We start from the raw sequence: 13442 nt of genomic DNA on the forward strand, positions 1-13442 counted from the left end.
CAGATCATTAATAAAGACATTAAATAAACCTGGGATGTGCTGTTTTTTCAGTAACTTTTTCTGAGTAATTGCCAGGGGCTTGGTAAGTTCATTAGCTAATTCTGTTTAGTCTGGGGGTTTCATATTAGCCAGGCTGGCTGATTTGTACAGATTCAATTTTGCAAAGTATTCCCTTTCCTGCTCTTTATCTTAGGGTCTGCTGAGGGCTCTGGGAGGCTTTCATCTCTCTGTCCTCAGCAGTGCCCTCTCCTTGCACCTTTTAGGGGCTGCTGAAGGAAGAGGGGGGTTCAGGGCTTTGGCCTTTGGGGTGGAGTTCCATCTCTACTGTCCCCATCACATCATGGGCAACAGGTGGGCTGAACACATCCATTCCTCTGCCACCTCCCAGGACCATCCCCAACCCACTAGGACCAGCTCAAGTTCACCAGGACAACCCCCAAACCACCAGAATTGTCCAAGTCACCAGGACAAACCCCCAACCCACCAGGACCACCTCCAACTCACCAGGACAATCCCCAACCCACCAGAACCAGGTCCAACCCACCATCAGGCATCCCTGGCTTTACCTCAGGCTCTCTATCCTCAGGTTTGCTTTGCTCACTGGGCCACTGGGAATGAACCACCCTTTGCCAGGGGAACATCAGACTTGGATGAGGGCAGCAAGTACAGCTGGAGCAAGGAAATGGTTCCAAGCAACCTGAGTATCCTCCCCCTCAAGGATGCTCAGGGTGCACTCCACAGGCAGCAGGCTGGTGGGAAAATATCCAAGGCACAGCAAGGACAGAGGGAAACTTCCACTGCTTTTAAAATTACCATTTTATTTCCCCCCTCCAACAAGGAAATCACAACCTCTGCTTGAAACTTCCTGTGCTGTGCAGAGGAGCATCCCCAGCAAGCCCTGCCCCGGGCAGCAGGGCCACCCCTGGCTGAGCCCCGAGCTCTGTGCCCCACATCTGGCCAGCACATTTCAGCCTCCCCCGCCAGGCCCCGCCAGCAGCATTTGGGATTTGTTTTTGCCTTTCCCAGCCAACATCTGGCTGGGCAGCAGAGGGGCAGAGCCAGCCTGGAGCAGGGCTGGCAGCACCCTTGTCCTTCCCCTGCTTCACCCCAGGAGCCACTGCCAGCTCCAGCTCCATTTTCTGGCAGTGGTTTCGGGCATTTTCAGGGAGCTGTGCTTTGGTGAGTGCCCATCGTGGGGTGCTGGAGGCCTGGGGGGACTTTCAGGAGGTAGGAAAAAAGAAAAATTCAATTTTGTCCTTCCCCTGCAGTTCTGGGGCTGGTGTTTGAGGCAGCCACAGTTCCCATCCCCTCTGGCTGCCCCCTCCTCCTCCCGGTGCTGGCTGACCCGCCGGCTCCGGACGCATTTATTTATCCCATCCCAGCTTTATTTAGGATGTGTTTCCAGGGCAGCCGTGCAGAGGGAGGTGTGCAGGCTGCAGAGGGGGTCCACAGCTGCAGCCCCTCCACCCAGAGCCCTGCCATGCCTGCAGGGCACCCTGCTCACACGGGCATATCTCTCACCCCATTTTTCACAGGAACCCCACCTCATCCACTGCACCAACCCTCCCCAAGCTGGAGCCTTTCCCAAGGGACAACCCTTTCCCTGGACAGCTGTGTGCCCTGACTGCTTGGCATGGGCAAAGCCATCCCTGGCAACTATTTCCCTGGAATGCCAACAGTCACCTGCAGGGAAGAGGCTCCCTGTGCACCCTTCAATAAAGCAGAGCTCAGCTACTCTACTTGTCTTTTCTCCCCAAAATGACACCCTGCACCCTGGCTGGGCCTTGTGCCAGAGCCAGGCTCCCTCTGCCACCCACCACGGGCACAGGGGGGCTGGAGTGAGGCTGGGGGTCCTGATGGCTGCAGCTGGGGAAGCAGCTCTGTCTGAGGCAGGAGAGCAGCCAGCGTGCGTGGAGCTGGAAGGAATATCCCAAATATCCCATCCGGCCCTGGCAGGAGACAGCACATTCATCAATGCTGCTGGGATTTAGCTTCTCAGCATCTGCCTTCCCATGTGCTGCAGGGATTAAGGAAGGAAGGGAAGCAAAGCCCTTGGATCTGCCCTGGCTGAGGCAGCGCCCTGGCCGAGGCACAGGGTGGGTCTGCAGGTCTGCAGCCTTGGCCATCCCCCAGGAGCAGGGGGTCCCTCTGAGTGCTCGGGCAAAAGCCACGTGAACCTCGTGTCTGTGCTTGGAAACAGCTGGGCAGATGTGCTGGGCTCCCCCAGGGGAGCAGAGGGGGTGTCACAGGGTTTGTTTGGTGTCTCTGATGTGCCTCCATGCCTGGGATGAGCTCGAGGAGGAAGGGGATGCTGCAGGGAGCTGGGGCTGCTGCAGGGAAGTTGGGAACACTGCACTAGATGGGAGAAGCACAGTCCAAAACCTGCTTCATGTCTGCAACCACAAGCAAACCAGACTTTGCACTTGGGGGGCTGTTAATTTAAGGAGACAAACAGCTGGGCTGGATCTGGGCTCTCACCACACCCTCCACGCTGCCTTCAAATTCAGGTACCTTCAGCTTTTCTCCCTCCTCACTACAGCTCTGCTGTGGCACTGGGCAGATGCCAGGCCTGGGCAGAGGGTCTGCACCCCTCATCTGGTTTGGGGGACTCCCTTACCCTCAGATGGGGATGAAGATGTGTCCCCAGCATGGTGAGTAAACCTCTCCTTTCTCCTCACTTTGCAGCATTGGCACCTGGACACCTCACACAGCCTCTGTACAGGGATGGGTTTTTTTAAGTCCCTAAAAGGTCACTGGAGCTGTGCTGCACCGTGGGACAACCCCTCTGGACCAGCCCCACTGCTCTGCTCTGCTCCCCAGACCCTGTGCAAGGGGTTTGATGTGAGATGGGCTTTATTTACACCTGTGGGGGTTTGGAGGGCCCTGACTGTGCTTCCCTGTGACTAATGCCTTTTGCTTTTCCTTGAGCACAGAACACATCACTCCCCAGCATTAGTTTTAAAAAGGAAATCAATACAGCCCATTTATTTTTAGCCTGGATTTAGGGTGCTTTGGAAGAGGAACTGAGCTGTGATTTGGAGACAGCAGGCTCACCATCTCCTCCAGGGCTTGTCAGACAGAGGGACCAGCTTTTAAGGCTGGGTAGATATTGACTGATGTGTTCTCAAGGAACTAATGCCCACTGTGAGTGGGGAATTCTGTGAGGGTGGGGAGGGCAGTGGTGACCTGTGCTGGCTGCTCGGCTGGTTCTGTGGATCCAGTCAGGTCTGGGGATCTAACTGGGCTGTGCCAGGTCTTGGAGACCTTGTGATAACAGAATTTCAGAGGGGTTTGTGTCAGAAGGGACTTTAAAGGTCACCCAGCTCCTGCCACGGGCACCTCCCACTGTCCCAGGTTGCTCCAAGCCCTGTCCAACCTGATTTTGAACTTTTCCATGAGGCAGCCACATCTCTGGACAGCCCGTGCCAGGCTCTCACCACCCTCACAGGGAGGAATTTCTCCCTAATATCCAACCTAATATCCCTGTCAGTTTGAAGCCATTCTGTCCTGTCACCCCCGGTGACAGGCACAGGGTCTGCTTGAGGAACTGTCCTTCCTCACCAAGCCAGGGCTCAACTAAAGCCACAGAAACCAGCCTGGGGCTCTGGGCACAGCCCTGGGAGCAGGGTGGGAGGCGAGGAAGGTGCGGGAGGAAGGCTGGGGCGAGTTCAGGATGCCTCGGTGTCGCAGGGAATGTGGTTGTGGGGACAATCTCCGCAGCCCAGGAGATGGCACCAGCGCTCCGCGCTCGCGGCCGGGAGCGGGAGGGATGGAGGGATGGGGGAAGGATGGATGTAGGGATGAATGGAGGGATGGAGGGATGGATGGAGGGATGGATGGAGGGATGGAGGGATGGGATGGAGGGAGGGATGGGGGGAAGGATGGAGGGATGGATGGATGGAGGGTGGCATGGGGGGAAGGATGGAGGGATGGATGGATGGAGGGTGGGATGGGGGGAAGGATGGAGGGATGGATGGATGGAGGGTGGCATGGGGGGAAGGATGGAGGGATGGGGGAAGGATGGATGGAGGGATGGGGGGAAGGATGGAGGGATGGATGAATGGATGGAGGGTGGGATGGGGGGAAGGATGGAGGGATGGATGGAGGGTGGGATGGGGGGAAGGATGGAGGGATGGATGAATGGATGGAGGGTGGGATGCTCCACTCCCTGCCCTCCGGAGCCGTGCAGTCCCACTGCCAGCTCGGGCTGCTGTCTCTCCCAGGTCTAAGCAGGTGGGGACACCCTGGGGACCGATCCCTCTGCTCCTGGTCTGGCACTCCTGCTAATTTGGGAGGCATTTACCTTGCTGCTACGTGGCCCCGTGTTGTCCATCTCTGCTGTCACTAAACCAGACTGGAAGCTGTGCAGGAGCTGCCTTCCCAAACACACATTTGCAGCAGAACAGCAGCAGCTCAAAGCCCTGGCTGCTGCTTCTCAGAGGAAGATGAAGGTGCCTTCTTTACCTGGGAAGGTGGTGGTTGCTCCAGGTGCACTCACCTGGTCAGGGAAGATGCTCGTACTCCCTCTCTCCATCTCCAGCAAAGCTCATGGTGCCTGAAGCCCCCAAACCTCTTTTTCATCCCCACCTAATGTGTGGATAAACAAGCAGAGAAAGATGCAATGACACCACCTGATCCCCCCCTTCCCTTCTTTCACATTGCTCCAGCTTCCAGTGCTGTGGTTTCCCCCCCAGCCAGGTTTAACCTGGGATTTCTCTCCCAGCAGAGGAGCCCATCTGTCTTGGAGCAGATTAGAAAGATGTCACTTGGCTGGTGCAGCCATTTATCACGGCAGCTGGGGAAATTAGCAGGGCCCAAGCAGGGAAATTGGGCTCATCCTGCAGCTCTAACTAGAGGTTGTGGGCAATTCTAGCTGGACTATTTCTATCTTGGCATTAGTTTGTCCTGAGAAGAACAACAGAGCCTCGGATTTCCACCTTCAGGTCCTGATGCTGCAGAGAGCAATAAATTCTATCAAAATTTACAAGGCAGGATAGCTGGGGTCTCTCAAGCATTGGGGTTTTATCCAAGAGCTAATATCCTCCTTCCAGTTGTTAATTCCAGGAGCCAGGGTGTCAATGAAGCCATAATAACAACGAGGGTGGGACAAACCACATCACCCCGTTGGGTTTGTACCTGCACCTCTCTCTGGGATCAGCCTGGGGAGCAGCAGTGGGACAAGGAGCCTCAGTCACTATTTGCCAGCTGGAAACATGACAAACCTCAGGAAAGAGAATAAAAACTCTAAAAAAAAATGTGATTTTGCAGCGACGGTGCCGCAAACAAACGAAGAGTAAAATGCAAATTAAAACAGATAAAAATTCCTTGGCAGTGTCCCCTTTAAGCATCATATACTTTTATCTTGCTGTGGTTTTATTTGCTGGAAAGAGAAACATAAAGAGAGGAACATTCAATTAAACCTGCTTGTCAGCTGGAGCCCCAGGCTGCCACTGGAGGAGGGTCTCCCCTGCCCTGTCCCCATCAGGGAGGCTCGGGGTGCCTGGGGCAGCTCCTGCCTGTCTGCTCCCACTGCTGTCACCACCAGCTGGTGGCACAGGGTGCATCTGCAAGGCAGCACTAATCACCATGGCAACAAGGGCTTTATTCTGGCAGGATTTGTCCCCCTGGCAGCGTGGCAAAGTGGGGCTGTGTCCTGCACAGAGCAAGGCTGGCTGTGCTGGAGGATGCTCGTGTGTTCTGCCCCTCCCTCCGGGTGACAGAGCCTCACCCTGCCCACCACCTGCTGCCTTGTGTCCTGGCTCCTCTCTGTGCCCTGCCCCAGAGCACCCAAGTCCTGCTGTGAGGAGCCCCAGGGGTCACAGCTGGGGATTTTGGGGCAGCAGCTGCCTCTTCACTTGCATTTGGGGATTGTGGGGTCCTCACTCCACTAACACAAGAGGGAGGTGCTTACAGGATCGTTTCTGCTTGGGTCATTGGCTTTTCCCTCTGCAGGGTGAAATGCTGGAGTTTCCATGAGCTGTTTCAATCCACAAAGATGAGCAGCAGATTCTGGATGGAAGGAATGAGGATGAGGCCCAGCTGTGAATCCCAGCATGTGACATTTTCCCAGCATATGGAAAGAGTCAGAGAGAAGGTCCTGGGGATAATTTTCTCCCCAAACCAGAGGAACAAAACTTCTGTGAACATTCCCTGCCCGACCAGGCAGAGCTGATTCCCAATAAAAACTGGTGATGTGCAGGATCCAGGTCATGTGCTGGTGGGAAGGAACCAGCCACTGGCTTTTTTTCTGTGAAGGCACAAGGCAGTGGAGAAGATGCTTCCAGAAATAATCCCCTTGTGGATACTTAGACTTGTCTTGGTGGGAAGGAGCCTTTGGGCCTGGGCAGAAGGTGCTGGTTAGCAGTGGTGTGACAGGAGCAGCTGCAATGTGGACATCTGTCTCCTCATAACCAGAGTGAGACCAATGCCTTATTCCCCTGCATGAATTCATCAGCTGGCAACGACTTTCTGTCTCTATTGACCCTGGGCTGGAGCTGAGCCAGTGGCATGGATGGAAAAGGGGCTGTTTGCCCATGAAAAATACTCCTGAGGTATCTGGAGCCTCTTCAAGATTCAGATACTGGTGGGACCATGGATGCTGTGCATGGGGAGGTGCAGGTGGGGCTGGAGCACCCAGTAAGGTGCTGAAACCTCAGGTGGCAGAAAAAATCTCAGGGAGAGTGGCAGCTCAGCTCAGCTCAGCTCAGCTCAGCTCAGCTCCCCTCCTGCCAGGCCCAGCAGCAGCTTCACTGAGCCCCTGGAAAGCTGTCAGCCACTGAAAGGCACAAATAGAGCTGTTTCACTGGGAAAAGCCAGACAAAACCTCCTCTGTTGTGTCTCCACTTGGTGGGATCCAGGTGACCCCCTGTGTGCACTCAGGTGTGCCTGGGTCACACTGCAGATGGGGAAATAGGAATGACAGAAATGGGGCAGGAGCCACCAAAGACTAATTGATGAGGGAAATGGGGTAAAAATGTTTAAGGTGAGGGAAGAGCCCCATCCCTGGGGAATGGGTTTGCCTCAGCCCTCCCATCACCTCCTCAGCCTCCTCTTGTCCCTTCCCCCTATTCCTACATCCTCTGAATCTCTCCAGCTGGCCCCATGTTCCCACCCTCTCTTACCCCCATCAGAACCCCCAGTTAAGGGGCTGTACCTGCTTCCACAAAATCGTGCATCCCTCTCCTCATCCTGTCTCCTTAAATGGATGAAAATTCCCAATTGTGACTGACTTTGCTCATTCCACAGACTCCCAGGGAGGTATATCAAGCTTAATTCCTGTTTAATTCATAGTTTTTATTTTCCAGCTTGTTAGAAGGGCCAGGTACATCCCAGAAGACTTTCCTGTGAAAGCCAAGACTGGCAGGAGAAAGAATCAAGAAATTTTTGTCTGGATGCTGATGATCCCCAGACACCCCAAACCCTGGGGGAATTAACCACAAGAGGAAGAGCTCAAGTTTGGAGGAGGATGAAGAAAGGATGAGCCAGCTGTAAGGAAAGGAGGAGAGAGCATGGAGGCTGTGAGGATGGATTTAAGGAGCAGCTTTGGGTTGTGTTTGTTGGAAACTGCTCCTTTGTCAAACAAAGAGTGTGTGGGGAAGGTCAGGCTCGATAAATCTCCCCAGTTTGAAAGCAGGCACCCAGAAACGCTCCAGAATGTCCATTCCTGTGATTTGTAAGCATCCAAAACACTGAAGGGTTGGTGCAAAAGACTTCTTGCCTAGGAAATGTGAGTTTGCTGTGCAGCATCTAAAGACAAAAAATGAGGCAAGCCCTGATGACTGAATCCAGTCAGGATTTCTGGTGGGGATTTTTGCCTCCCATTCTTTCCTTGCAGCTCTTCCTGGCTGCCTCTGTGTTTGCAGTGAGGACAGCAGCCCTTTTGGGTGACAAAGCCCTTTCCTATCATTTCTAGCAAAAAAAGAAAAAAAAAAAAAAAAAAAAAAAAAAAAAAAAAAAAAGTGTTTGAAATCCAGAATCCTGAAAAGGTGATTCAGGAAACCAGAAATTCGATCCTGTTGAAAACTCAGTCTTGCCCAAATTCTGGTTTTGGGAGTGCTGTCTCTGATGCCCACCCCTGATTTTCTAGCAAGGCTCATCCCTGGGATGTAGGACATTCTCAGTCTGGCACTGACACAAAGTAAGTCACTGAATTTGGGCAATCTTTAAATATTCTGTACCAGAGTGACATGTGAGTGTTGTGTGGTTAATGGGATTTAAATGGGATTAATGGGAATTAAATGAGAATGGTGGAGAAGCCTGAGAGGACTAAACTGCATTGGGAATAGGCTGTAAGGGAGAATTGTTACCTGGAAAGGAGGTGCTGCTGGCAGGGGATGGAGCTGGGGATGGATGGTGAGGGCAGCTGGGGGATGATGTGAGAGAGAACCTCACCCTGCTAAGTCTCTGGGGGCAGGGCAGGGATGCAGAGCAGCCCCACAGTCCCTTCTTCCCAGAGGGGCCCAGCTCACCTCCAAGCTTGGCTTGTGAGGTTTTGTGTTTATGTTTTTTTCATCTGCAAAAGTCTCATGGGGCAGCTGTTGAGAGGTAAAGAAGCTGAATTGGATTTTTGTGCCTGCATGAAGTAGGCTCTGGCTACATAGTCCAAGAGAATAGGATCCTAAATTGGATTTTGCTGTTCACTTGGAATGGGCTCCAGTCGTGTGGGATTATTGGGGATTTAAGGCTAACATATAGGAAATGATAATGAAACCATCACCCAGCCAAGAAGCTGGGGAGCTGCTACATTCACAAATGAGGAGGAATCTCCCAATTAACACCTGAGCCATGAACAGAGCATTGCTTGGGATGCTGGAGTGTAAATCAAAATTTGCAGGACCACAGGTGGTGATTATCTCCTCCTCTGATGTGAAGCAGAGGCACATGTGCCAGCATGGCCAGCTCCATCCCCCTCATTTCCCTTCCACGCCTTTCCCAGCCAGCCAGGCCCTCCTGGGGGGCTCAAGGGTTTTGCAGATCCATGGATGGGTCCTGCCAGCACCTGCCCATGGGTCTGCAAAATCCCTGTGCTCTCTAGTAAAATCAAGAATAGATTTTTTTTTTAAGTGGAATTGTTTCCACTGCTCTGCCTCACTCTTGTTTTGGCCCCAGAAAGGTGAAGGCTGGCTCTTGGTGTGCTGGGTGTGAGGAAGGAGGCCAGGGGTCCCTCCTGCCAGAGGGGGCTGCCCAGAGACCCCAGCCCCAGGTTTTGGGGCTTGGATTGGAAAGGGGAGGAGGGCTGGGAGCAGAATCGTGCAGAGGAGTTTGTTTTCTGTGCCTTGGCTGGTAGGCTCTCACCTCTGCCTCAAATTACAAGTCATGTCACATCTTGGGAGGCTTGAAATTGTGTTTCTCAGCAATGTTCCCAAAGAGATTAGAAGCACTGAGATGGCTGAAATACCCTCTGAGCCCGGAGCAGAACAAGCCACTGAGCAAGGGGTGGGATGGGGAAAGCTGCAGCATCCTCAGCAGGTGGAGGGCTGGGCTCAGTCCCCAAATCCCTCCTGGCTGGGCACTTTTTTTTCAGTGCTGGCTCATCCTGCTGCTCATGGGATGTGGGAAGAGCTGGGGTAGGCACCTACCTACCCTCTGTCACAGGATGGAGAGGCCCAACCACCACTCCAAATAGTTCATGGTGTTCTTTTAACCCATGGAGCAGCACGTGCTGCTCCCCAGATTTACAGGTGGAGAATGAGGAGCTGTGATTTATGGGAATGAAGAAGGGCCAAGCAGCCAGGCAGCAGCTGACCCTGAGCATGGAAGGGATTTGTTTCCAGAGCTGAGAGGAGGAGGCAGAGATTCAACACTTCCTGATGTGAGGCAGAAGCTGCCTGTCTTTCTGAGGCTCAGCTGCTTATTCCTATGGTTGTCCAACTCCAACATTTCACATCCTTTTTTTTTTCCTTTTGCTGCTGGAGCCCCTGCACAGCAGAGAGCTGTGGGTCTGCATCCTGGTCCCTACTGTCCCCTCCCTCCCATCCCCATTCCCATTCCTGGGGCTGTGTGGAGCTGTCTGAGATGTCACCAGAGCGAATTGGTCCCAAGGTGCTGCTTTGAGGCCCTGGCTGCCAGAGTGATTTGTGATCAGCCAGCTGAACCAGCACATCACACAGCAATTAGAGACCTCCTGGAATGGGAGACATCCAGCCAGGCAGGGGTGGAACAGGATACAAACACTGGAGGAGCTGTTAAAGATGCAAACTTGTTATCTCCCAGGCAATCCAGAGCCCCTCACAAGGAAATCAGTGCCAGGGCAGCACATAGGGATGATGGATGCACCCATAGGAGTGGGTCTTGTGCTAGGGAGTGGATGGAAAGATGAGCCCCAGGACAGACATGTCTGCAAACGTGGCCATCATCCCAATGATGGCCTGGGAAGTGTTACAGTGGGGGCTGTTTGCACCATTTAATTAATTAGTGGCTTGTCTGGAGTCTCTTCTGTCATCACTCAGAACCAGGATTAAAAAGTACATGAAGGAAACAGATTTTCTCATGTTTGGGCTTGGTTGTTTATTGAATCTTATCTAAAGTACAGAAAGTTCAGTAACACTTCCAGCCACCAGCTAGTAGGGAGCAAAATGGAGAGAGATCCAGCTGCTACAAGGTCTCTTAAAGCTAAACAGTCTAATTGAAAATTAACACCTCTATTAGTTATACTTTTAGCCCAATAACCAAACTCCTGTGACCCTCAGTGCAGCACTGACTGTCCAACCAGAAATTACTGCCTGAAACCATGAAGAAGAAGGAAGATGAGCACTGAAAAAGACACCACCCAAAATCCTCCATCTTGTCCCATTCCTATTACTGTATTATAAAAACCTCAAATGCAAAACTCTTCACCATGTGAAATCACACACTTCTATTTAACTGCACACCCTTGATTTTAACTCCATCACTCAAATTTGGAAGCCTTCATGTCCAAAGCAGTGTTCTCCAGGGGCTCAGTGCCAGAAAGCTCAAAAATCCCAGGAGGAGCAAGCTGCAGGGTGTGAGGAATGGGAATGGATGGGAGGGCTGTCAACAGAGTGGGACAAGCTTGGGTTTGCTGCATGGAGAGGTTGGGGAAAATCCAGAGAACTGGTGAAGGAAGAGCTGGGACTGAAGGAGAAGCTCGAGTGCTGGGTTTATTTGGTGAAGATCTGCCCCACACTGGGATTCACTGGCAAATTGTGCTGCCCTGTTCCTTGTGACCAGTGAGGCTCAGCTAAAGCCTTGCCTCTGAGGTCAGCAAAGCTAATTGAACTGAGCATTCACGTGGCTCTTTTCAGAGTGGGCTTGTTCCACACCTCTGGAAAAATGCAAGCTGAGAGGGAATTGCCCTCTCCTCTGAGCCTGGTGGGACCTGCTGCTCCAGTCCTGGCTGAGCTGGGCTGAGGGGGAAGAAAATCCTTCAGCACATGAGGAGGAGAAGCTGCAGGGCAGCACAGCCCTAAAATTTTCCTGCCCTGGTGAGAGACCCCCAAACCTATTTTTATCTGCTTGTGCAGCTTTCTGTCTGCAATAACAATGTGCTCAGTGTGCAGAGTGAAATTAATACAGAGCCACGTTTACCTTGGGAATATCTGAGCAAGTTTTTAAATGAATATTCATTGGAATCTTCCTGCTCTTACGTCTTGTGTGGCCCATCATGGCTGCAACTGGGCAGCTGGGTCAGCTCTTTCCAGGGCACCACTGGCCATGTCAGGAATGTCCCAAGAGACACCATCCACATCTGATTTTCTCTGCAGCCTTTGAAGCTGCAGATATGATGCAAAAGCTGATGTTGGCAGCTGTAATGTGAGAGAAGAGGAGCTGTGCCTGGGGTGCAGCTCCTGTGTCCCACCCCAGCAGTGCTGGATGGATGGAGCAGAGGGAATTTGCAGCTCCTGTGTCCCACCCCAGCAGTGCTGGATGGAGCAGAGGGAATTTGCAGCTCCTGTGTCTCACCCCAGCAGTGCTGGGTGTTTGGAGCAGAGGGAATTTGCAGCTCCTGTGTCCCATCCCAGCAGAGCTGGCAGGATGGAGCAGAGGGAATTTGCAGCTCCTGTGTCCCACCCCAGCAGTGCTGGATGGAGCAGAGGGAATTTGCAGCTCCTGTGTCCCACCCCAGCAGAGCTGGCAGGATGGAGCAGAGGGAATTTGCAGCCCTGAGAGGGAAGGTGTCCAACATCCAGGAGCCAGTTCAGAGCTGCAGGATTTGCTTGGACTCTGCAACTGTAATGAAAGTATGTGAGCTGACCTGTGGCCAGCTCCATAGAGAGCTCTCAGGCTGCAGCTAAATGAGCTGGTGGCAGATTTGGGCAAGACTAAAATTAAACCAGGTCAGGTACAGGCAGTTTTGTGGAGCCAGGAGCCAGAGTTTCAAAGCACACTCGCTCTGAGAGAGTGAGAGCAGGAAAAAAAAACCTTCCTGCGTGTGCAGAGGACATTTCCAGAGCTCTAATCCTTTGATTACAACAGATCTTAGGAGGAACTGTGCTACTCCTTGAAGACGGGAAGGGAAAAAAACCCATAACTATTCTGAACTGATGGAAGTGGAGCTGCTAATCAGAGGAGAATAATGATCTATTTATTGGATGTGAGACATTTAATAATGAAACACCAACTGTCTCCCCTAATTCCTGTGACTAATGGAGAAGGACATGGTGAAAGGTGCTGGAAGACAGACTGAGGTGGGGCAGTGGGTGTTTAGATAAGGACAAAGAGAAAACATGAACCGAGGGCTGCCAGCAGCTTCAGGAGGGAATGGGGGTTTCCAGGCTGTATTTCAGGAGAGGGAAATAAAAGCACAGCCATGGATCCATCCCTTAGCCAGCCAGGGCAGCTGGGGCTGTTGAGAGGAGCCTCTGCTCGTGCAGAGGAGAGGTGGAGCAATCCTGTCTCGGAGTCTGGGTGGGGAGTGTGGCGTGTGGGAATGCCTTGGGTGGCTCAGGGGGGCTGTACCTGGGCAGGTGAGGGTGACAAGTGGGTTCTGCTCCATCCCTGCCTCCCCCAGTGCAGTAGCAGAGCCTGTAGCTAGGTGCCACTCAGCACCAAGGCTGAGTTATTTTTTATGGACTAAGAGAACATTCCCTAATGCGCCTCGGAACATTATCGTAAATAATTAAATCTGAACTGCAGTTGTCACAGTAAATGAACAAAAGATTGTTCCGCTCCCCATGTGCAAAGTACAAATCACAGACTTTCAGTCTCCCTCAATTTTTACTGCCAATTTAAGGAAAACGGCAAAGAACTGATATAAAGTTTCCAGGCTGGGAGAGAGTCCAAATTCCCTCCTAAACAGCCAGCATTCGGGCAGATCGAAGCTGTTGTTCTCCCTGCCAGGGCTGAGGAGACTGGGAAGCTCGTTGTGATGGCTCAGATCGTAGAATTTCAGACTGGCTTGGGTTGGAAGGGACTTTCAAAATTGCCCAGTTCCAATCCCCCTGCAGGGACACCTTCCATTAGACTAGGGTGCTCAGGTTTCC

The sequence above is a fragment of the Oenanthe melanoleuca genome, chromosome 10 (assembly GCF_029582105.1).
Source record: "Oenanthe melanoleuca isolate GR-GAL-2019-014 chromosome 10, OMel1.0, whole genome shotgun sequence".
NCBI lineage: Eukaryota > Metazoa > Chordata > Aves > Passeriformes > Muscicapidae > Oenanthe > Oenanthe melanoleuca.